The 21,788-nt window shown below is 52.5% G+C and overlaps 19 non-coding genes and 3 pseudogenes across 19 annotated transcripts; all 22 read right to left on the reverse strand.

Moving 5' to 3' along the window:
- Positions 1-66: 66 nt before the first annotated feature.
- Positions 67-185, reverse strand: LOC149369184 (5S ribosomal RNA). Its single transcript, XR_016287447.1, has one exon. It is a non-coding gene; the product is annotated as a 5S ribosomal RNA (ribosomal RNA).
- Positions 186-731: 546 nt separating this feature from the next.
- On the reverse strand, positions 732-850 carry LOC149369185 (5S ribosomal RNA). Its single transcript, XR_016287448.1, has one exon. It is a non-coding gene; the product is annotated as a 5S ribosomal RNA (ribosomal RNA).
- A 547-nt stretch (positions 851-1,397) lies between these two features.
- Positions 1,398-1,516, reverse strand: LOC149369186 (5S ribosomal RNA). The gene has a single exon (XR_016287717.1). It is a non-coding gene; the product is annotated as a 5S ribosomal RNA (ribosomal RNA).
- Positions 1,517-2,064: 548 nt separating this feature from the next.
- LOC149369187 (5S ribosomal RNA) lies at positions 2,065-2,183 on the reverse strand. Its single transcript, XR_016287449.1, has one exon. It is a non-coding gene; the product is annotated as a 5S ribosomal RNA (ribosomal RNA).
- Positions 2,184-2,730: 547 nt separating this feature from the next.
- LOC149369188 (5S ribosomal RNA) lies at positions 2,731-2,849 on the reverse strand. Its single transcript, XR_016287452.1, has one exon. It is a non-coding gene; the product is annotated as a 5S ribosomal RNA (ribosomal RNA).
- A 548-nt stretch (positions 2,850-3,397) lies between these two features.
- LOC149369189 (5S ribosomal RNA) lies at positions 3,398-3,516 on the reverse strand (annotated as a pseudogene).
- Positions 3,517-8,969: 5,453 nt separating this feature from the next.
- LOC149369190 (5S ribosomal RNA) lies at positions 8,970-9,088 on the reverse strand (annotated as a pseudogene).
- Positions 9,089-9,667: 579 nt separating this feature from the next.
- On the reverse strand, positions 9,668-9,786 carry LOC149369191 (5S ribosomal RNA). Its single transcript, XR_016287453.1, has one exon. It is a non-coding gene; the product is annotated as a 5S ribosomal RNA (ribosomal RNA).
- Positions 9,787-10,331: 545 nt separating this feature from the next.
- On the reverse strand, positions 10,332-10,450 carry LOC149369192 (5S ribosomal RNA). The gene has a single exon (XR_016287454.1). It is a non-coding gene; the product is annotated as a 5S ribosomal RNA (ribosomal RNA).
- Positions 10,451-10,997: 547 nt separating this feature from the next.
- On the reverse strand, positions 10,998-11,116 carry LOC149369193 (5S ribosomal RNA). Its single transcript, XR_016287639.1, has one exon. It is a non-coding gene; the product is annotated as a 5S ribosomal RNA (ribosomal RNA).
- Positions 11,117-11,664: 548 nt separating this feature from the next.
- LOC149369194 (5S ribosomal RNA) lies at positions 11,665-11,783 on the reverse strand. The gene has a single exon (XR_016287455.1). It is a non-coding gene; the product is annotated as a 5S ribosomal RNA (ribosomal RNA).
- Positions 11,784-12,330: 547 nt separating this feature from the next.
- Positions 12,331-12,449, reverse strand: LOC149369195 (5S ribosomal RNA). The gene has a single exon (XR_016287456.1). It is a non-coding gene; the product is annotated as a 5S ribosomal RNA (ribosomal RNA).
- A 547-nt stretch (positions 12,450-12,996) lies between these two features.
- Positions 12,997-13,115, reverse strand: LOC149369196 (5S ribosomal RNA). The gene has a single exon (XR_016287457.1). It is a non-coding gene; the product is annotated as a 5S ribosomal RNA (ribosomal RNA).
- Positions 13,116-13,663: 548 nt separating this feature from the next.
- LOC149369197 (5S ribosomal RNA) lies at positions 13,664-13,782 on the reverse strand. Its single transcript, XR_016287458.1, has one exon. It is a non-coding gene; the product is annotated as a 5S ribosomal RNA (ribosomal RNA).
- A 545-nt stretch (positions 13,783-14,327) lies between these two features.
- On the reverse strand, positions 14,328-14,446 carry LOC149369198 (5S ribosomal RNA). Its single transcript, XR_016287459.1, has one exon. It is a non-coding gene; the product is annotated as a 5S ribosomal RNA (ribosomal RNA).
- A 546-nt stretch (positions 14,447-14,992) lies between these two features.
- LOC149369199 (5S ribosomal RNA) lies at positions 14,993-15,111 on the reverse strand. Its single transcript, XR_016287460.1, has one exon. It is a non-coding gene; the product is annotated as a 5S ribosomal RNA (ribosomal RNA).
- A 547-nt stretch (positions 15,112-15,658) lies between these two features.
- Positions 15,659-15,777, reverse strand: LOC149369200 (5S ribosomal RNA). The gene has a single exon (XR_016287461.1). It is a non-coding gene; the product is annotated as a 5S ribosomal RNA (ribosomal RNA).
- A 547-nt stretch (positions 15,778-16,324) lies between these two features.
- On the reverse strand, positions 16,325-16,443 carry LOC149369201 (5S ribosomal RNA). Its single transcript, XR_016287464.1, has one exon. It is a non-coding gene; the product is annotated as a 5S ribosomal RNA (ribosomal RNA).
- A 547-nt stretch (positions 16,444-16,990) lies between these two features.
- On the reverse strand, positions 16,991-17,109 carry LOC149369202 (5S ribosomal RNA). The gene has a single exon (XR_016287465.1). It is a non-coding gene; the product is annotated as a 5S ribosomal RNA (ribosomal RNA).
- Positions 17,110-17,654: 545 nt separating this feature from the next.
- On the reverse strand, positions 17,655-17,773 carry LOC149369203 (5S ribosomal RNA). Its single transcript, XR_016287466.1, has one exon. It is a non-coding gene; the product is annotated as a 5S ribosomal RNA (ribosomal RNA).
- A 546-nt stretch (positions 17,774-18,319) lies between these two features.
- Positions 18,320-18,438, reverse strand: LOC149369204 (5S ribosomal RNA). The gene has a single exon (XR_016287467.1). It is a non-coding gene; the product is annotated as a 5S ribosomal RNA (ribosomal RNA).
- Positions 18,439-18,984: 546 nt separating this feature from the next.
- Positions 18,985-19,103, reverse strand: LOC149369205 (5S ribosomal RNA; annotated as a pseudogene).
- Positions 19,104-21,788: the final 2,685 nt, after the last annotated feature.

The raw sequence follows: 21,788 nt of genomic DNA on the forward strand, positions 1-21,788 counted from the left end.
AGACACTGCGCAACTATGACAGAAAAAAAAAAAAAACGTGAAGGGCGAATAAAAATGCAAAAGAAATGCCATCAGCACTCGGTGTTCCCAGGTGGTCTCCCTCCCAAGTACTGACCGAGCCCAATGCTGCTTAGCTTCGGTGATCGGACGAGAACCGGCGTATTCAACATGGTATGGCCGATGGCGAGAGACAGTGCTTTCCGAGTCTTTATGTACTGTGTTTGGCCCTCGAGGATGCAAAACTGCGCATGGATACTTCCCTCGCTCGTGGCAACAGCCGCCAAGCGTGCAGTTACCTGCCCTGCGCTTTTCTCAGCCGTTCTGGCGAACCTAAACCACTGCGGCATGCACGGAAAGAGCAGCGGGAGCGAGCCTGTGTTGTTTACACATGGACCGGCAGTGGGTGCGGTGCATGGTGCGGTGGGCGCATATTGTGCGCTTCTGCGCAGTGTTATGCGCACACTGGGCCTCCCAGCTATCTTGGGGCTTTGCTAGAGTTTAATCTGCAGTGTACCCGCCGCGGCAGACGTCAGAATGACAGCCGAGACGCCACGGGTTCGCTTCGAGTTTTGCCACAGTTTCGCGTCCGCACGTACTACACGTTGGACACGTTGCCGATGAGATTGTATTATCGATAACAAAATAACGTCACCTCCTATAGTTGCCTGAGACACTGCGCAACTTTGACAGAAAAAAAAAAACGTGAAGGGCGAATAAAAATGCAAAAGAAATGCCATCAGCACTCGGTGTTCCCAGGTGGTCTCCCTCCCAAGTACTGACCGAGCCCAATGCTGCTTAGCTTCGGTGATCGGACGAGAACCGGCGTATTCAACATGGTATGGCCGATGGCGAGAGACAGTGCTTTCCGAGTCTTTATGTACTGTGTTTGGCCCTCGAGGATGCAAAACTGCGCATGGATACTTCCCTCGCTCGTGGCAACAGCCGCCAAGCGTGCAGTTACCTGCCCTGCGCTTTTCTCAGCCGTTCTGGCGAACCTAAACCACTGCGGCATGCACGGAAAGAGCAGCGGGAGCGAGCCTGTGTTGTTTACACATGGACCGGCAGTGGGTGCGGTGCATGGTGCGGTGGGCGCATATTGTGCGCTTCTGCGCAGTGTTATGCGCACACTGGGCCTCCCAGCTATCTTGGGGCTTTGCTAGAGTTTAATCTGCAGTGTACCCGCCGCGGCAGACGTCAGAATGACAGCCGAGACGCCACGGGTTCGCTTCGAGTTTTGCCACAGTTTCGCGTCCGCACGTACTACACGTTGGACACGTTGCCGATGAGATTGTATTATCGATAACAAAATAACGTCACCTCCTATAGTTGCCTGAGACACTGCGCAACTATGACAGAAAAAAAAAAAACGTGAAGGGCGAATAAAAATGCAAAAGAAATGCCATCAGCACTCGGTGTTCCCAGGTGGTCTCCCTCCCAAGTACTGACCGAGCCCAATGCTGCTCAGCTTCGGTGATCGGACGAGAACCGGCGTATTCAACATGGTATGGCCGATGGCGAGAGACAGTGCTTTCCGAGTCTTTATGTACTGTGTTTGGCCCTCGAGGATGCAAAACTGCGCATGGATACTTCCCTCGCTCGTGGCAACAGCCGCCAAGCGTGCAGTTACCTGCCCTGCGCTTTTCTCAGCCGTTCTGGCGAACCTAAACCACTGCGGCATGCACGGAAAGAGCAGCGGGAGCGAGCCTGTGTTGTTTACACATGGACCGGCAGTGGGTGCGGTGCATGGTGCGGTGGGCGCATATTGTGCGCTTCTGCGCAGTGTTATGCGCACACTGGGCCTCCCAGCTATCTTGGGGCTTTGCTAGAGTTTAATCTGCAGTGTACCCGCCGCGGCAGACGTCAGAATGACAGCCGAGACGCCACGGGTTCGCTTCGAGTTTTGCCACAGTTTCGCGTCCGCACGTACTACACGTTGGACACGTTGCCGATGAGATTGTATTATCGATAACAAAATAACGTCACCTCCTATAGTTGCCTGAGACACTGCGCAACTATGACAGAAAAAAAAAAAAACGTGAAGGGCGAATAAAAATGCAAAAGAAATGCCATCAGCACTCGGTGTTCCCAGGTGGTCTCCCTCCCAAGTACTGACCGAGCCCAATGCTGCTTAGCTTCGGTGATCGGACGAGAACCGGCGTATTCAACATGGTATGGCCGATGGCGAGAGACAGTGCTTTCCGAGTCTTTATGTACTGTGTTTGGCCCTCGAGGATGCAAAACTGCGCATGGATACTTCCCTCGCTCGTGGCAACAGCCGCCAAGCGTGCAGTTACCTGCCCTGCGCTTTTCTCAGCCGTTCTGGCGAACCTAAACCACTGCGGCATGCACGGAAAGAGCAGCGGGAGCGAGCCTGTGTTGTTTACACATGGACCGGCAGTGGGTGCGGTGCATGGTGCGGTGGGCGCATATTGTGCGCTTCTGCGCAGTGTTATGCGCACACTGGGCCTCCCAGCTATCTTGGGGCTTTGCTAGAGTTTAATCTGCAGTGTACCCGCCGCGGCAGACGTCAGAATGACAGCCGAGACGCCACGGGTTCGCTTCGAGTTTTGCCACAGTTTCGCGTCCGCACGTACTACACGTTGGACACGTTGCCGATGAGATTGTATTATCGATAACAAAATAACGTCACCTCCTATAGTTGCCTGAGACACTGCGCAACTATGACAGAAAAAAAAAAAACGTGAAGGGCGAATAAAAATGCAAAAGAAATGCCATCAGCACTCGGTGTTCCCAGGTGGTCTCCCTCCCAAGTACTGACCGAGCCCAATGCTGCTTAGCTTCGGTGATCGGACGAGAACCGGCGTATTCAACATGGTATGGCCGATGGCGAGAGACAGTGCTTTCCGAGTCTTTATGTACTGTGTTTGGCCCTCGAGGATGCAAAACTGCGCATGGATACTTCCCTCGCTCGTGGCAACAGCCGCCAAGCGTGCAGTTACCTGCCCTGCGCTTTTCTCAGCCGTTCTGGCGAACCTAAACCACTGCGGCATGCACGGAAAGAGCAGCGGGAGCGAGCCTGTGTTGTTTACACATGGACCGGCAGTGGGTGCGGTGCATGGTGCGGTGGGCGCATATTGTGCGCTTCTGCGCAGTGTTATGCGCACACTGGGCCTCCCAGCTATCTTGGGGCTTTGCTAGAGTTTAATCTGCAGTGTACCCGCCGCGGCAGACGTCAGAATGACAGCCGAGACGCCACGGGTTCGCTTCGAGTTTTGCCACAGTTTCGCGTCCGCACGTACTACACGTTGGACACGTTGCCGATGAGATTGTATTATCGATAACAAAATAACGTCACCTCCTATAGTTGCCTGAGACACTGCGCAACTATGACAGAAAAAAAAAAAAACGTGAAGGGCGAATAAAAATGCAAAAGAAATGCCATCAGCACTCGGTGTTCCCAGGTGGTCTCCCTCCCAAGTACTGACCGAGCCCAATGCTGCTTAGCTTCGGTGATCGGACGAGAACCGGCGTATTCAACATGGTATGGCCGATTTTTTTTTTTTTTTTTTTTTTTTTTTTTTTTTTTTTTTCTTTATTGCCTGGCTTTGACATACAAACTGGACAACACTAACAATCAACAAAAGACAATAACTATGTACACACTACTTGTGGTCAGCCAGCATAAATCTGGCTTCGTCCAATTAAAATTCACGCAACGTACAGAGCGGCTCTACTCTTGAGAGCCACTCCGGAGGCTCCGCAGCGGCTTTCTGAATGGCGAGAAACATGTCCATGCTTTCGCGGAAATAAATTCTAGCAGGTCTTGCGTCTCTGTCACAATGGTAGCCTGCCATTCTGGAGCGCCATATACAGTGGAGGCCTGTCAGCATTATTAAATCGAAAGGCACCCCATCCTCATTTTCAACACATAAGAACCGGATGCCATACGGGTCTAGTGGAAATTCTTTCTTTAATGTTCGCTGCAATACATCCCAAAAATAAACCCCTTCCCAACAGTGTAAAAATACATGGTCTATTGTTTCCGGCTTTCTGCAAATTAAACAGTTAGATCCCCAAGGTAAAAATAATTCCTTTCCTTCTAAAAATTTTTTAACCGGTAAGGTTCCGGTGTGCAGCTTAAAAAAGAAGGTTTTCGTTCCTGATGGCACCTGCATATTTTTAACTCTCTTTAAAACATCTTTGCCTTGGCCTCCACTGTACAAGGCCCTGTACAAGGGCACCGGGAAAACTACATCGCACAAAGCACGGTAGAGTTTCTTTCTTTTCACAGTCGACAGAAAGTCATTTGAAAACCGCGCGGAAAGAAACCTTACACTGGCAACGATTTCCCGGTAAAAACCGGTGACCCTACTGTAAACCTCAGCAGTTCCGACTATGTACTCTGGAAGGAGATGCCGCAGCCTAACTTGGCATACGGTACGCAAAAACGGGTCTCTTGTGTCCCGAAGAAACAAAAAACGATTGACCAGCTGTCTCAAAAACAAATGGCCCAGTCCCAGCCCGCCTTCTTGAACCCGTCGGAACAGGTTGGTCCGGCTGCAGCGCTCCCATTCAGACGACCAGACAAAGACGGCGAAAATTCGGTGCAGCTTTTGAATGCTTAGCCGTGAACAGTGCAACACCTGCATTACGTACCAGAGCCTGCTGATAAAGAACAAGTTGCAAACAGTGGCTCTGGCGAAAATGGACAAGGTCGTTCCTTTCCACTTATCCGCTCTCTCCCGTATCTCTTTAATCTGTCCTGTCCAATACTGTTCACTGTCACGGTAAGCAGCAAGTGGAACGCCCAAGTATTTATCTGGCGTTGTCGTCCAAGGCACGCTGGCAAACCGCTCAGGCGTAGATGCCCACCCGCCATGCCACAGCCCGAGGCACTTCGACCAGTTAACCCCGCTTCCTGTAGCTTGGCTGAAATCTCGTACACACTGAACAGCCTCGCTTATGCTTCCCTCGTCAACGGAAAACACAGCAATGTCATCTGCATACGCCAAGAGCTTTACTTCGGCTGCTTGTAAAGTGAATCCGTTAATACTATTGTTTTTCAGAATCTTTAAACAAAGGGTCTCCACATAAATACAAAATAAAAGGGGGCTGAGGGGACAGCCCTGGCGCACCGAACGCTGCACGCTAATGGGGGCCCCCAGACTCTTGTTAACTATCAATCTCGTCGTGCAGTTCCGGTATGCCAGGGCCACACCCTCGCGGATAACAGAACCAACATTAACATGGCCTAATACTGAAAACAAAAGTTCATGGGCAACGCAGTCAAAAGCCTTTTCCAAATCGATCTGAAGAATAGCCACCTGACCATCAGTGTCATCACAGGTTTCTAAGACACTGCGCGCAACGTGTATATTTGTAAAAATAGACCGCCCTATAATCCCGCAGGTCTGATGCGGACCAACTAATAAATGAATCACGGTCTGCAACCTTCGTGCCAAAATCTTCATGTAAATTTTGTACTCGACGTTAGTGAGTGCTATGGGTCGGTATGCTGTTACCAATCGTAATCTGTCTATGTCGTCCGTCTTGGGAATAAGCACAGTATGGGACGACCCATAGGACGGAGGCAGTGCTTTTACTTTATAGGCTTCATTAAAGATTACCTGCAAGACCGGGGAAATTACATTTTTAAATTCTTTGTAGAATGCCGCGCTGAACCCGTCCGGTCCAGGCGACTTACCAGGGTTTAAACTATCTATTGCCTGCTCAACTTCCAATTGAGTTATCGCCTGCTCTAATCTGTCTTTAGTTTCGTCGTCCAGGCGCGGCATCTCGGCCAGAAACGCCTCCTTAAATGTGACAACATCTACCGGATGCAATGCGAAGAGCGCCTGATAATGCTCGAAAAAAGCTGCTTTGATATGATCGATGTCCGTTTTTGAAACACCTCTCCATTCTATTTCGTTTATGTGGTTTCTTTCGGCACGGGCTTTTTCTAAACCAAGCGCTCGTTTCGTTGGCGCTTCCCCTGCAGCCATGTCTTCTGCCCTTGCCCTCACCAGCGCTCCCCGATAACGTTCTTCTTCGATAAGCTGTAACTTTTGTTTGGTTTTTCTTATGTCTTCTATCCATGTACCAGGCGCTCGGCATTCCTGTTTTATCATCTTCTGAAGCAGTGCCTTTAGCTCCATTTCCTCTTTTTTTGCTTCATGACGTATACAGGTGGCTCTTTCTATTGCTTTTAATTTTAAAGTTTCTTTAGTGAGCTCCCACTGCTGCCAAATCCTCATGTTGCTACTTGGTTCTATTTTTGCTATTTCTTCCCTTACAGCTTGGTTATAAAATTCGTCCTGAAGTAGTTTGTCGTTTAACTTCCACATTTCCCACGAAAAAACATTCCCCTTCTTAACAATTCCTATGCAACATTGAACTAAACAGTGGTCAGAAAATGAAACCGGCACTACTCCATAACTATTGCATTTAGGTACAGTATCCGCGGATGCATAAATGCGGTCTAGCCGTGCGTGACTTGAGCCCTCGAATCGTGTGTACTTTACAGCACGCGCTCCTTCAAGACACTCAGCGACATCCTCGAGGTTGCAGTTCACAATCACTCGCAACAACACTTGAGTGCTCTTATCTCGGAAATTTCGGACACTTGTCTTGTCGCGCGCGCTAAGAACACAGTTATAATCGCCCATAACAATCAGCTGTCTGTCCGTGCGAAGCCGTTCTTGGACACTTTCAAAAAACGTGGCTCGGCCATCAACCGAATTAGGAGCGTACAGGCAAACAATGCGCCAGTCAGTGTTGCACAGTGAAAAATCTATGGACACGTATCGACCCGACAAACACGAATAATGACCGTGTACCTCTAGCCCCGGCAACTTCTTGACAAACAGAATACAACCTGCCGATGTGCCCACCGCATGGCTGACAACGGCAAAATATCTAGACGTGAAACGCCGCACCATGCTCCCGGTCTCTTCCTCACCATCGACTTTAGTTTCCTGCACTGCTAATATATCAATGTCTTGCTCCGTTATAAGTCGGTACAGCTGGCTTTGTTTTCTTTTGCCTGCCAGGCCTCTGACATTTAAGGTAGCGACTTTGAACGGAGTTGCGGAAGCCATTTCAACTTAAGAAGAAGGGACCGAAAGCATGGTGCTTACCTCCCGCGCCTAGCATGTCGCTAGACGATGCCGTCGCCGCCGGTGTCATCCGGCGCGAGCACATGGACCTGGTCAGGCGGCGCCTTGCCGCCGCCACGCCTGTCATCCGGAACCTTCGGGCGCGGTCGCAGACTGGGTCGTCGTGCTTGGGGCGTCTTTGTCGGCGGTTCCTCCACGCTGGAATCCGCTGCCTTCTCCCCGTCGGCCTTGGTCTCGGTGTGCGGACGCTTCGCAGGGGTGGTCACGCCGGTGTTCACGCGGGCGTCGGCCTTCTCGTCGCGGTTCTCGCTGGCCGCCTTTGTTTCCACGTCCACGTGCTCTGGCGGGCTCGGGTTTTCTTTGGGCGTCTCCACAGGCGTCGAAGAGAGGTCAGTAGTTAGCGACGCGCTCTCCTGTGCGCCAGCCCCGTCGGCGTTGCTGCTCGAGACAGCTGGTTCAACCCCCGCCGTTTTGCCCGTGTCGTCGATGCCGCTGGCTGCTTCCTCCGCCTCGACGACATCCATGAGCTCTGCGGAGTCGCTCGCCGCTACACGCCCTGTAGCCGACGCGTAGGTGCGCACGCAGTCAGCCTCGGAGTGTCCATAGCGACGGCACTTCGAGCACCTGGGCACCTTACAATCACGGCGCACGTGCCCCGTGCCGCTGCAGCGCAGGCACTGCATCGGCCGCCCTGGCACCACCACGAGAGCCAACTCGCCAGCGACTCGTACCTGGTGGGGCAGGTCATCCACCTTCACGCCTGGCTTCAGTTTGAGGAGCACGGTCCTCGTGGTGGACCCCTTCTCCTTCATGCCGGCGACGCGCCAACGCTCCCGGGTGACTTCGGTCACGTTGCCGAACGCCGCGAATGCCGTACGGATGTCCTCGTCGGCGACGCCGTGAAGCATCCAGTGCAGTCGCAGCTTGACCTGGTGGTCCTCTGGGTCAAAAACGATGCAGCGGCGTCCCTTGACTTCCAGCTCCTTCATGGCGGCCAGTTTCTTTGCGGCGTCAGCGCTGCTGAAGGTCACCGCCCACACGTGGTTTATCTGGTACGCCCCCAACGCCACGACGTCGGGGAGCGCACCAACGTTGGCGAGGGCGTCCCTGAAGTCTTCGACCCTGTAGGGTCGCACACGCACGTCGCCGTGCAGAAAAACCGTGTTTAAAACAACACGTCCGGTGGGCAGGGTAGGCAGAACGATCTCGTAATCCTTATCTGCGTCGCTGGCGAGCCTGTTTCCGCGGCCGGCACCGGCCGCTATCGCCGCTCCGTGGGAGCCCATGATTCTGCGTCCGTCACGCTCGGTGGCTGGAAGTAGCATGAACATGGTATGGCCGATGGCGAGAGACAGTGCTTTCCGAGTCTTTATGTACTGTGTTTGGCCCTCGAGGATGCAAAACTGCGCATGGATACTTCCCTCGCTCGTGGCAACAGCCGCCAAGCGTGCAGTTACCTGCCCTGCGCTTTTCTCAGCCGTTCTGGCGAACCTAAACCACTGCGGCATGCACGGAAAGAGCAGCGGGAGCGAGCCTGTGTTGTTTACACATGGACCGGCAGTGGGTGCGGTGCATGGTGCGGTGGGCGCATATTGTGCGCTTCTGCGCAGTGTTATGCGCACACTGGGCCTCCCAGCTATCTTGGGGCTTTGCTAGAGTTTAATCTGCAGTGTACCCGCCGCGGCAGACGTCAGAATGACAGCCGAGACGCCACGGGTTCGCTTCGAGTTTTGCCACAGTTTCGCGTCCGCACGTACTACACGTTGGACACGTTGCCGATGAGATTGTATTATCGATAACAAAATAACGTCACCTCCTATAGTTGCCTGAGACACTGCGCAACTATGACAGAAAAAAAAAAAACGTGAAGGGCGAATAAAAATGCAAAAGAAATGCCATCAGCACTCGGTGTTCCCAGGTGGTCTCCCTCCCAAGTACTGACCGAGCCCAATGCTGCTTAGCTTCGGTGATCGGACGAGAACCGGCGTATTCAACATGGTATGGCCGATTTTTGTCTTTATTGCAACATGGTATGGCCGATGGCGAGAGACAGTGCTTTCCGAGTCTTTATGTACTGTGTTTGGCCCTCGAGGATGCAAAACTGCGCATGGATACTTCCCTCGCTCGTGGCAACAGCCGCCAAGCGTGCAGTTACCTGCCCTGCGCTTTTCTCAGCCGTTCTGGCGAACCTAAACCACTGCGGCATGCACGGAAAGAGCAGCGGGAGCGAGCCTGTGTTGTTTACACATGGACCGGCAGTGGGTGCGGTGCATGGTGCGGTGGGCGCATATTGTGCGCTTCTGCGCAGTGTTATGCGCACACTGGGCCTCCCAGCTATCTTGGGGCTTTGCTAGAGTTTAATCTGCAGTGTACCCGCCGCGGCAGACGTCAGAATGACAGCCGAGACGCCACGGGTTCGCTTCGAGTTTTGCCACAGTTTCGCGTCCGCACGTACTACACGTTGGACACGTTGCCGATGAGATTGTATTATCGATAACAAAATAACGTCACCTCCTATAGTTGCCTGAGACACTGCGCAACTATGACAGAAAAAAAAAAAACGTGAAGGGCGAATAAAAATGCAAAAGAAATGCCATCAGCACTCGGTGTTCCCAGGTGGTCTCCCTCCCAAGTACTGACCGAGCCCAATGCTGCTTAGCTTCGGTGATCGGACGAGAACCGGCGTATTCAACATGGTATGGCCGATGGCGAGAGACAGTGCTTTCCGAGTCTTTATGTACTGTGTTTGGCCCTCGAGGATGCAAAACTGCGCATGGATACTTCCCTCGCTCGTGGCAACAGCCGCCAAGCGTGCAGTTACCTGCCCTGCGCTTTTCTCAGCCGTTCTGGCGAACCTAAACCACTGCGGCATGCACGGAAAGAGCAGCGGGAGCGAGCCTGTGTTGTTTACACATGGACCGGCAGTGGGTGCGGTGCATGGTGCGGTGGGCGCATATTGTGCGCTTCTGCGCAGTGTTATGCGCACACTGGGCCTCCCAGCTATCTTGGGGCTTTGCTAGAGTTTAATCTGCAGTGTACCCGCCGCGGCAGACGTCAGAATGACAGCCGAGACGCCACGGGTTCGCTTCGAGTTTTGCCACAGTTTCGCGTCCGCACGTACTACACGTTGGACACGTTGCCGATGAGATTGTATTATCGATAACAAAATAACGTCACCTCCTATAGTTGCCTGAGACACTGCGCAACTATGACAGAAAAAAAAAACGTGAAGGGCGAATAAAAATGCAAAAGAAATGCCATCAGCACTCGGTGTTCCCAGGTGGTCTCCCTCCCAAGTACTGACCGAGCCCAATGCTGCTTAGCTTCGGTGATCGGACGAGAACCGGCGTATTCAACATGGTATGGCCGATGGCGAGAGACAGTGCTTTCCGAGTCTTTATGTACTGTGTTTGGCCCTCGAGGATGCAAAACTGCGCATGGATACTTCCCTCGCTCGTGGCAACAGCCGCCAAGCGTGCAGTTACCTGCCCTGCGCTTTTCTCAGCCGTTCTGGCGAACCTAAACCACTGCGGCATGCACGGAAAGAGCAGCGGGAGCGAGCCTGTGTTGTTTACACATGGACCGGCAGTGGGTGCGGTGCATGGTGCGGTGGGCGCATATTGTGCGCTTCTGCGCAGTGTTATGCGCACACTGGGCCTCCCAGCTATCTTGGGGCTTTGCTAGAGTTTAATCTGCAGTGTACCCGCCGCGGCAGACGTCAGAATGACAGCCGAGACGCCACGGGTTCGCTTCGAGTTTTGCCACAGTTTCGCGTCCGCACGTACTACACGTTGGACACGTTGCCGATGAGATTGTATTATCGATAACAAAATAACGTCACCTCCTATAGTTGCCTGAGACACTGCGCAACTATGACAGAAAAAAAAAAAACGTGAAGGGCGAATAAAAATGCAAAAGAAATGCCATCAGCACTCGGTGTTCCCAGGTGGTCTCCCTCCCAAGTACTGACCGAGCCCAATGCTGCTTAGCTTCGGTGATCGGACGAGAACCGGCGTATTCAACATGGTATGGCCAATGGCGAGAGACAGTGCTTTCCGAGTCTTTATGTACTGTGTTTGGCCCTCGAGGATGCAAAACTGCGCATGGATACTTCCCTCGCTCGTGGCAACAGCCGCCAAGCGTGCAGTTACCTGCCCTGCGCTTTTCTCAGCCGTTCTGGCGAACCTAAACCACTGCGGCATGCACGGAAAGAGCAGCGGGAGCGAGCCTGTGTTGTTTACACATGGACCGGCAGTGGGTGCGGTGCATGGTGCGGTGGGCGCATATTGTGCGCTTCTGCGCAGTGTTATGCGCACACTGGGCCTCCCAGCTATCTTGGGGCTTTGCTAGAGTTTAATCTGCAGTGTACCCGCCGCGGAAGACGTCAGAATGACAGCCGAGACGCCACGGGTTCGCTTCGAGTTTTGCCACAGTTTCGCGTCCGCACGTACTACACGTTGGACACGTTGCCGATGAGATTGTATTATCGATAACAAAATAACGTCACCTCCTATAGTTGCCTGAGACACTGCGCAACTATGACAGAAAAAAAAAAAAACGTGAAGGGCGAATAAAAATGCAAAAGAAATGCCATCAGCACTCGGTGTTCCCAGGTGGTCTCCCTCCCAAGTACTGACCGAGCCCAATGCTGCTTAGCTTCGGTGATCGGACGAGAACCGGCGTATTCAACATGGTATGGCCGATGGCGAGAGACAGTGCTTTCCGAGTCTTTATGTACTGTGTTTGGCCCTCGAGGATGCAAAACTGCGCATGGATACTTCCCTCGCTCGTGGCAACAGCCGCCAAGCGTGCAGTTACCTGCCCTGCGCTTTTCTCAGCCGTTCTGGCGAACCTAAACCACTGCGGCATGCACGGAAAGAGCAGCGGGAGCGAGCCTGTGTTGTTTACACATGGACCGGCAGTGGGTGCGGTGCATGGTGCGGTGGGCGCATATTGTGCGCTTCTGCGCAGTGTTATGCGCACACTGGGCCTCCCAGCTATCTTGGGGCTTTGCTAGAGTTTAATCTGCAGTGTACCCGCCGCGGCAGACGTCAGAATGACAGCCGAGACGCCACGGGTTCGCTTCGAGTTTTGCCACAGTTTCGCATCCGCACGTACTACACGTTGCACACGTTGCCGATGAGATTGTATTATCGATAACAAAATAACGTCACCTCCTATAGTTGCCTGAGACACTGCGCAACTATGACAGAAAAAAAAAAAACGTGAAGGGCGAATAAAAATGCAAAAGAAATGCCATCAGCACTCGGTGTTCCCAGGTGGTCTCCCTCCCAAGTACTGACCGAGCCCAATGCTGCTTAGCTTCGGTGATCGGACGAGAACCGGCGTATTCAACATGGTATGGCCGATGGCGAGAGACAGTGCTTTCCGAGTCTTTATGTACTGTGTTTGGCCCTCGAGGATGCAAAACTGCGCATGGATACTTCCCTCGCTCGTGGCAACAGCCGCCAAGCGTGCAGTTACCTGCCCTGCGCTTTTCTCAGCCGTTCTGGCGAACCTAAACCACTGCGGCATGCACGGAAAGAGCAGCGGGAGCGAGCCTGTGTTGTTTACACATGGACCGGCAGTGGGTGCGGTGCATGGTGCGGTGGGCGCATATTGTGCGCTTCTGCGCAGTGTTATGCGCACACTGGGCCTCCCAGCTATCTTGGGGCTTTGCTAGAGTTTAATCTGCAGTGTACCCGCCGCGGCAGACGTCAGAATGACAGCCGAGACGCCACGGGTTCGCTTCGAGTTTTGCCACAGTTTCGCGTCCGCACGTACTACACGTTGGACACGTTGCCGATGAGATTGTATTATCGATAACAAAATAACGTCACCTCCTATAGTTGCCTGAGACACTGCGCAACTATGACAGAAAAAAAAAAAAACGTGAAGGGCGAATAAAATGCAAAAGAAATGCCATCAGCACTCGGTGTTCCCAGGTGGTCTCCCTCCCAAGTACTGACCGAGCCCAATGCTGCTTAGCTTCGGTGATCGGACGAGAACCGGCGTATTCAACATGGTATGGCCGATGGCGAGAGACAGTGCTTTCCGAGTCTTTATGTACTGTGTTTGGCCCTCGAGGATGCAAAACTGCGCATGGATACTTCCCTCGCTCGTGGCAACAGCCGCCAAGCGTGCAGTTACCTGCCCTGCGCTTTTCTCAGCCGTTCTGGCGAACCTAAACCACTGCGGCATGCACGGAAAGAGCAGCGGGAGCGAGCCTGTGTTGTTTACACATGGACCGGCAGTGGGTGCGGTGCATGGTGCGGTGGGCGCATATTGTGCGCTTCTGCGCAGTGTTATGCGCACACTGGGCCTCCCAGCTATCTTGGGGCTTTGCTAGAGTTTAATCTGCAGTGTACCCGCCGCGGCAGACGTCAGAATGACAGCCGAGACGCCACGGGTTCGCTTCGAGTTTTGCCACAGTTTCGCGTCCGCACGTACTACACGTTGGACACGTTGCCGATGAGATTGTATTATCGATAACAAAATAACGTCACCTCCTATAGTTGCCTGAGACACTGCGCAACTATGACAGAAAAAAAAAAAAACGTGAAGGGCGAATAAAAATGCAAAAGAAATGCCATCAGCACTCGGTGTTCCCAGGTGGTCTCCCTCCCAAGTACTGACCGAGCCCAATGCTGCTTAGCTTCGGTGATCGGACGAGAACCGGCGTATTCAACATGGTATGGCCGATGGCGAGAGACAGTGCTTTCCGAGTCTTTATGTACTGTGTTTGGCCCTCGAGGATGCAAAACTGCGCATGGATACTTCCCTCGCTCGTGGCAACAGCCGCCAAGCGTGCAGTTACCTGCCCTGCGCTTTTCTCAGCCGTTCTGGCGAACCTAAACCACTGCGGCATGCACGGAAAGAGCAGCGGGAGCGAGCCTGTGTTGTTTACACATGGACCGGCAGTGGGTGCGGTGCATGGTGCGGTGGGCGCATATTGTGCGCTTCTGCGCAGTGTTATGCGCACACTGGGCCTCCCAGCTATCTTGGGGCTTTGCTAGAGTTTAATCTGCAGTGTACCCGCCGCGGCAGACGTCAGAATGACAGCCGAGACGCCACGGGTTCGCTTCGAGTTTTGCCACAGTTTCGCGTCCGCACGTACTACACGTTGGACACGTTGCCGATGAGATTGTATTATCGATAACAAAATAACGTCACCTCCTATAGTTGCCTGAGACACTGCGCAACTATGACAGAAAAAAAAAACGTGAAGGGCGAATAAAAATGCAAAAGAAATGCCATCAGCACTCGGTGTTCCCAGGTGGTCTCCCTCCCAAGTACTGACCGAGCCCAATGCTGCTTAGCTTCGGTGATCGGACGAGAACCGGCGTATTCAACATGGTATGGCCGATGGCGAGAGACAGTGCTTTCCGAGTCTTTATGTACTGTGTTTGGCCCTCGAGGATGCAAAACTGCGCATGGATACTTCCCTCGCTCGTGGCAACAGCCGCCAAGCGTGCAGTTACCTGCCCTGCGCTTTTCTCAGCCGTTCTGGCGAACCTAAACCACTGCGGCATGCACGGAAAGAGCAGCGGGAGCGAGCCTGTGTTGTTTACACATGGACCGGCAGTGGGTGCGGTGCATGGTGCGGTGGGCGCATATTGTGCGCTTCTGCGCAGTGTTATGCGCACACTGGGCCTCCCAGCTATCTTGGGGCTTTGCTAGAGTTTAATCTGCAGTGTACCCGCCGCGGCAGACGTCAGAATGACAGCCGAGACGCCACGGGTTCGCTTCGAGTTTTGCCACAGTTTCGCGTCCGCACGTACTACACGTTGGACACGTTGCCGATGAGATTGTATTATCGATAACAAAATAACGTCACCTCCTATAGTTGCCTGAGACACTGCGCAACTATGACAGAAAAAAAAAAACGTGAAGGGCGAATAAAAATGCAAAAGAAATGCCATCAGCACTCGGTGTTCCCAGGTGGTCTCCCTCCCAAGTACTGACCGAGCCCAATGCTGCTTAGCTTCGGTGATCGGACGAGAACCGGCGTATTCAACATGGTATGGCCGATGGCGAGAGACAGTGCTTTCCGAGTCTTTATGTACTGTGTTTGGCCCTCGAGGATGCAAAACTGCGCATGGATACTTCCCTCGCTCGTGGCAACAGCCGCCAAGCGTGCAGTTACCTGCCCTGCGCTTTTCTCAGCCGTTCTGGCGAACCTAAACCACTGCGGCATGCACGGAAAGAGCAGCGGGAGCGAGCCTGTGTTGTTTACACATGGACCGGCAGTGGGTGCGGTGCATGGTGCGGTGGGCGCATATTGTGCGCTTCTGCGCAGTGTTATGCGCACATTGGGCCTCCCAGCTATCTTGGGGCTTTGCTAGAGTTTAATCTGCAGTGTACCCGCCGCGGCAGACGTCAGAATGACAGCCGAGACGCCACGGGTTCGCTTCGAGTTTTGCCACAGTTTCGCGTCCGCACGTACTACACGTTGGACACGTTGCCGATGAGATTGTATTATCGATAACAAAATAACGTCACCTCCTATAGTTGCCTGAGACACTGCGCAACTATGACAGAAAAAAAAAAAACGTGAAGGGCGAATAAAAATGCAAAAGAAATGCCATCAGCACTCGGTGTTCCCAGGTGGTCTCCCTCCCAAGTACTGACCGAGCCCAATGCTGCTTAGCTTCGGTGATCGGACGAGAACCGGCGTATTCAACATGGTATGGCCGATGGCGAGAGACAGTGCTTTCCGAGTCTTTATGTACTGTGTTTGGCCCTCGAGGATGCAAAACTGCGCATGGATACTTCCCTCGCTCGTGGCAACAGCCGCCAAGCGTGCAGTTACCTGCCCTGCGCTTTTCTCAGCCGTTCTGGCGAACCTAAACCACTGCGGCATGCACGGAAAGAGCAGCGGGAGCGAGCCTGTGTTGTTTACACATGGACCGGCAGTGGGTGCGGTGCATGGTGCGGTGGGCGCATATTGTGCGCTTCTGCGCAGTGTTATGCGCACACTGGGCCTCCCAGCTATCTTGGGGCTTTGCTAGAGTTTAATCTGCAGTGTACCCGCCGCGGCAGACGTCAGAATGACAGCCGAGACGCCACGGGTTCGCTTCGAGTTTTGCCACAGTTTCGCGTCCGCACGTACTACACGTTGGACACGTTGCCGATGAGATTGTATTATCGATAACAAAATAACGTCACCTCCTATAGTTGCCTGAGACACTGCGCAACTATGACAGAAAAAAAAAAAACGTGAAGGGCGAATAAAAATGCAAAAGAAATGCCATCAGCACTCGGTGTTCCCAGGTGGTCTCCCTCCCAAGTACTGACCGAGCCCAATGCTGCTTAGCTTCGGTGATCGGACGAGAACCGGCGTATTCAACATGGTATGGCCGATGGCGAGAGACAGTGCTTTCCGAGTCTTTATGTACTGTGTTTGGCCCTCGAGGATGCAAAACTGCGCATGGATACTTCCCTCGCTCGTGGCAACAGCCGCCAAGCGTGCAGTTACCTGCCCTGCGCTTTTCTCAGCCGTTCTGGCGAACCTAAACCACTGCGGCATGCACGGAAAGAGCAGCGGGAGCGAGCCTGTGTTGTTTACACATGGACCGGCAGTGGGTGCGGTGCATGGTGCGGTGGGCGCATATTGTGCGCTTCTGCGCAGTGTTATGCGCACACTGGGCCTCCCAGCTATCTTGGGGCTTTGCTAGAGTTTAATCTGCAGTGTACCCGCCGCGGCAGACGTCAGAATGACAGCCGAGACGCCACGGGTTCGCTTCGAGTTTTGCCACAGTTTCGCGTCCGCACGTACTACACGTTGGACACGTTGCCGATGAGATTGTATTATCGATAACAAAATAACGTCACCTCCTATAGTTGCCTGAGACACTGCGCAACTATGACAGAAAAAAAAAAAACGTGAAGGGCGAATAAAAATGCAAAAGAAATGCCATCAGCACTCGGTGTTCCCAGGTGGTCTCCCTCCCAAGTACTGACCGAGCCCAATGCTGCTTAGCTTCGGTGATCGGACGAGAACCGGCGTATTCAACATGGTATGGCCGATGGCGAGAGACAGTGCTTTCCGAGTCTTTATGTACTGTGTTTGGCCCTCGAGGATGCAAAACTGCGCATGGATACTTCCCTCGCTCGTGGCAACAGCCGCCAAGCGTGCAGTTACCTGCCCTGCGCTTTTCTCAGCCGTTCTGGCGAACCTAAACCACTGCGGCATGCACGGAAAGAGCAGCGGGAGCGAGCCTGTGTTGTTTACACATGGACCGGCAGTGGGTGCGGTGCATGGTGCGGTGGGCGCATATTGTGCGCTTCTGCGCAGTGTTATGCGCACACTGGGCCTCCCAGCTATCTTGGGGCTTTGCTAGAGTTTAATCTGCAGTGTACCCGCCGCGGCAGACGTCAGAATGACAGCCGAGACGCCACGGGTTCGCTTCGAGTTTTGCCACAGTTTCGCGTCCGCACGTACTACACGTTGGACACATTGCCGATGAGATTGTATTATCGATAACAAAATAACGTCACCTCCTATAGTTGCCTGAGACACTGCGCAACTATGACAGAAAAAAAAAACGTGAAGGGCGAATAAAAATGCAAAAGAAATGCCATCAGCACTCGGTGTTCCCAGGTGGTCTCCCTCCCAAGTACTGACCGAGCCCAATGCTGCTTAGCTTCGGTGATCGGACGAGAACCGGCGTATTCAACATGGTATGGCCGATGGCGAGAGACAGTGCTTTCCGAGTCTTTATGTACTGTGTTTGGCCCTCGAGGATGCAAAACTGCGCATGGATACTTCCCTCGCTCGTGGCAACAGCCGCCAAGCGTGCAGTTACCTGCCCTGCGCTTTTCTCAGCCGTTCTGGCGAACCTAAACCACTGCGGCATGCACGGAAAGAGCAGCGGGAGCGAGCCTGTGTTGTTTACACATGGACCGGCAGTGGGTGCGGTGCATGGTGCGGTGGGCGCATATTGTGCGCTTCTGCGCAGTGTTATGCGCACACTGGGCCTCCCAGCTATCTTGGGGCTTTGCTAGAGTTTAATCTGCAGTGTACCCGCCGCGGCAGACGTCAGAATGACAGCCGAGACGCCACGGGTTCGCTTCGAGTTTTGCCACAGTTTCGCGTCCGCACGTACTACACGTTGGACACGTTGCCGATGAGATTGTATTATCGATAACAAAATAACGTCACCTCCTATAGTTGCCTGAGACACTGCGCAACTATGACAGAAAAAAAAAAACGTGAAGGGCGAATAAAAATGCAAAAGAAATGCCATCAGCACTCGGTGTTCCCAGGTGGTCTCCCTCCCAAGTACTGACCGAGCCCAATGCTGCTTAGCTTCGGTGATCGGACGAGAACCGGCGTATTCAACATGGTATGGCCGATGGCGTGAGACAGTGCTTTCCGAGTCTTTATGTACTGTGTTTGGCCCTCGAGGATGCAAAACTGCGCATGGATACTTCCCTCGCTCGTGGCAACAGCCGCCAAGCGTGCAGTTACCTGCCCTGCGCTTTTCTCAGCCGTTCTGGCGAACCTAAACCACTGCGGCATGCACGGAAAGAGCAGCGGGAGCGAGCCTGTGTTGTTTACACATGGACCGGCAGTGGGTGCGGTGCATGGTGCGGTGGGCGCATATTGTGCGCTTCTGCGCAGTGTTATGCGCACACTGGGCCTCCCAGCTATCTTGGGGCTTTGCTAGAGTTTAATCTGCAGTGTACCCGCCGCGGCAGACGTCAGAATGACAGCCGAGACGCCACGGGTTCGCTTCGAGTTTTGCCACAGTTTCGCGTCCGCACGTACTACACGTTGGACACGTTGCCGATGAGATTGTATTATCGATAACAAAATAACGTCACCTCCTATAGTTGCCTGAGACACTGCGCAACTATGACAGAAAAAAAAAAACGTGAAGGGCGAATAAAAATGCAAAAGAAATGCCATCAGCACTCGGTGTTCCCAGGTGGTCTCCCTCCCAAGTACTGACCGAGCCCAATGCTGCTTAGCTTCGGTGATCGGACGAGAACCGGCGTATTCAACATGGTATGGCCGATTTTTTTTTTTTTTTTTTTTTTTTTTATTGCCTGGCTTTGACACACAAAACTGGACAACACAAACAATCAACAAAAGACAATAACTATGTACACACTACTTGTGGTCAGCCAGCATAAATCTGGCTTCGTCCAATTAAAATTCACGCAACGTAGAGAGCGGCTCTACTCTCGAGAGCCACTCCGGAGGCTCCGCAGCGGCTTTCTGAATGGCCAGAAACATGTTCATACTTTCGCGAAAGTAAATTCTGGCAGGTCTTGCGTCTCTGTCACAATGCCAGCCTGCCATTCTGGAGCGCCATATACAGTGGAGGCCTGTCAGCATTATTAAATCGAAAGGCACCCCATCCTCATTTTCAACACATAAGAACCGGATGCCATACGGGTCTAGTGGAAATTCTTTCTTTAATGTTCGCTGCAATACATCCCAAAAATAAACCCCTTCCCAACAGTGTAAAAATACATGGTCTATTGTTTCCGGCTTTCTGCAAATTAAACAGTGAGATCCCCAGGGTAAAAACAATTCCTTTCCCTCTAAAAATTTTTTAACCGGTAAGGTTCCGGTGTGCAACTTAAAAAAGAAGGTTTTTGTTCCAGGCGGCACCTGCATTTTTTTAACTCTCTTTAAAACATCTTTGCCTGGGCCTCCACTGTACAAGGCCCTGTACAAGGGCTCGGGGAAAACTACATCGCACAAGGCACGGTACAGTTTCTTCCGTTTCACAGTGTACAGAAAGTCGTTCGAAAACCGCGCGGAAAGAAACCGCACACTGGCAACGATTTCCCGGTAAAAACCGGTGACCCTACTGTAAACCTCAGCAGTTCCAACAACGTACTCCGGCAGCAGACGCCGCAGCCTAACTTGGCATACGGTACGCAAAAACGGGTCTCTTGTGTCCCGAAAGAACAAAAAACGATTGACCAGCTGTCTCAAAAACAAATGGCCCAGTCCCAGCCCGCCGTCTTGTACCCGACGGAACAGGTTGGTCCGGCTGCAGCGCTCCCATTCCGACGACCAGATAAAGACGGCGAAAATTCGGTGTAGCTTTTGAATACTTAGCCGTGAACAGTGCAGCACCTGCATTACGTACCAGAGCCTGCTGATAAAGAACAAGTTGCAAACAGTGGCTCTGGCGAAAATGGACAAGGTCGTTCCTTTCCACTTATCTGCTCTCTCCCGTATCTCTTTGACCTGTCCTGTCCAATACTTTTCACTGTCACGGTAAGCATCGAGCGGAACGCCCAAGTATTTATCTGGTGTCGTCGTCCAAGGCACACTGGCAAACCGTTCGGGCGTAGATGCCCAGCTTCCGTGCCAAAGCCCGAGGCACTTCGACCAGTTAACCCCGCTTCCTGTAGCTTGGCTGAAATCGCGTACACATTGAACAGCCTCGCGTATGCCTCCCTCGTCAACGGCAAACACAGCAATGTCGTCAGCGTACGCCAAGAGCTTTACTTCGGCTGCCTGTAAACTAAATCCGTTAATACTACTGTTTTTCAGTATTTTCAAACAAAGGGTCTCCACATAAATACAAAACAAAAGGGGGCTGAGGGGACAGCCCTGGCGCACCGAACGCTGCACGCTAATGGGGGCCCCCAGACTCTTGTTAACAATCAATCTCGTCGTGCAGTTCCGGTATGCCAGGGCCACACCCTCGCTGATAACAGAACCAACATTAACATGGCCTAATACTGCAAACAAAAGTTCATGGGCAACGCAGTCAAAAGCCTTTTCTAAATCTATCTGGAGTATGGCCACCTGACCATTAATGTCATCACAGGATTCTAAGACACTGCGCGCAACGTGAATATTTGTAAAAATGGACCGCCCTTTAATCCCGCAGGTCTGATGCGGACCAACTAAGTAATGAATCACGGTCTGCAATCTTCGCGCCAAAACCTTCATATAAATTTTGTACTCGACGTTAGTGAGTGCTATTGGTCGGTATGCTGTTACCAATCGTAATCTGTCTATGTCGTCCGTTTTGGGAATTAGCACAGTATGGGACGAACCATACGACGGAGGCAGTGATTTTAGTTTAAAGGCTTCATTAAAGATGACCGTCAAGACCGGGGAAATTACATGCTTAAATTCTTTGTAGAATGCCGCGCTGAACCCGTCCGGTCCAGGCGACTTACCGCGGTTTAAGCTGTCTATTGCTTGCTCAACTTCCAATTGAGTTATCGCCTGCTCTAATTTGTCTTTAGTTTCGTCGTCCAGACGCGGCATCTCGGCCAGAAACGCCTCCTTAAAAGTGATAACATCTACCGGATGCAATGCGAAGAGCGCCTGGTAATGCTCAAAAAAAGCTGCTTTGATATGATCGATGTCCGTTTTCGAAGCACCTCTCCATTCTATTTCGTTTATGTGGTTTCTTTCGGCACGGGCTTTTTCTAAACCAAGCGCTCGTTTCGTTGGCGCTTCCCCTGCGGCCATGTCTTCTGCCCTTGCCCTCACCAGCGCTCCCCGATAACGTTCTTCTTCGATAAGCTGTAACTTTTGTTTGGTTGTTCTTATGTCTTCTATCCATTTACCAGGCGCTCGGCATTCCTGTTTTATCATCTTCTGAAGCAGTGCCTTTAGCTCCATTTCCTCTTTTTTTGTTTCATGACGTATACAGGTGGCTCTTTCTATTGCTTTTAATTTTAGTTTCCTTGGTGAGCTCCCACTGCTGCCAAATCGTCATGTTA

Source organism: Amblyomma mixtum, chromosome 1 (genome assembly GCF_055824585.1).
Source record: "Amblyomma mixtum isolate Tamu chromosome 1, ASM5582458v1, whole genome shotgun sequence".
Lineage (NCBI taxonomy): Eukaryota > Metazoa > Arthropoda > Arachnida > Ixodida > Ixodidae > Amblyomma > Amblyomma mixtum.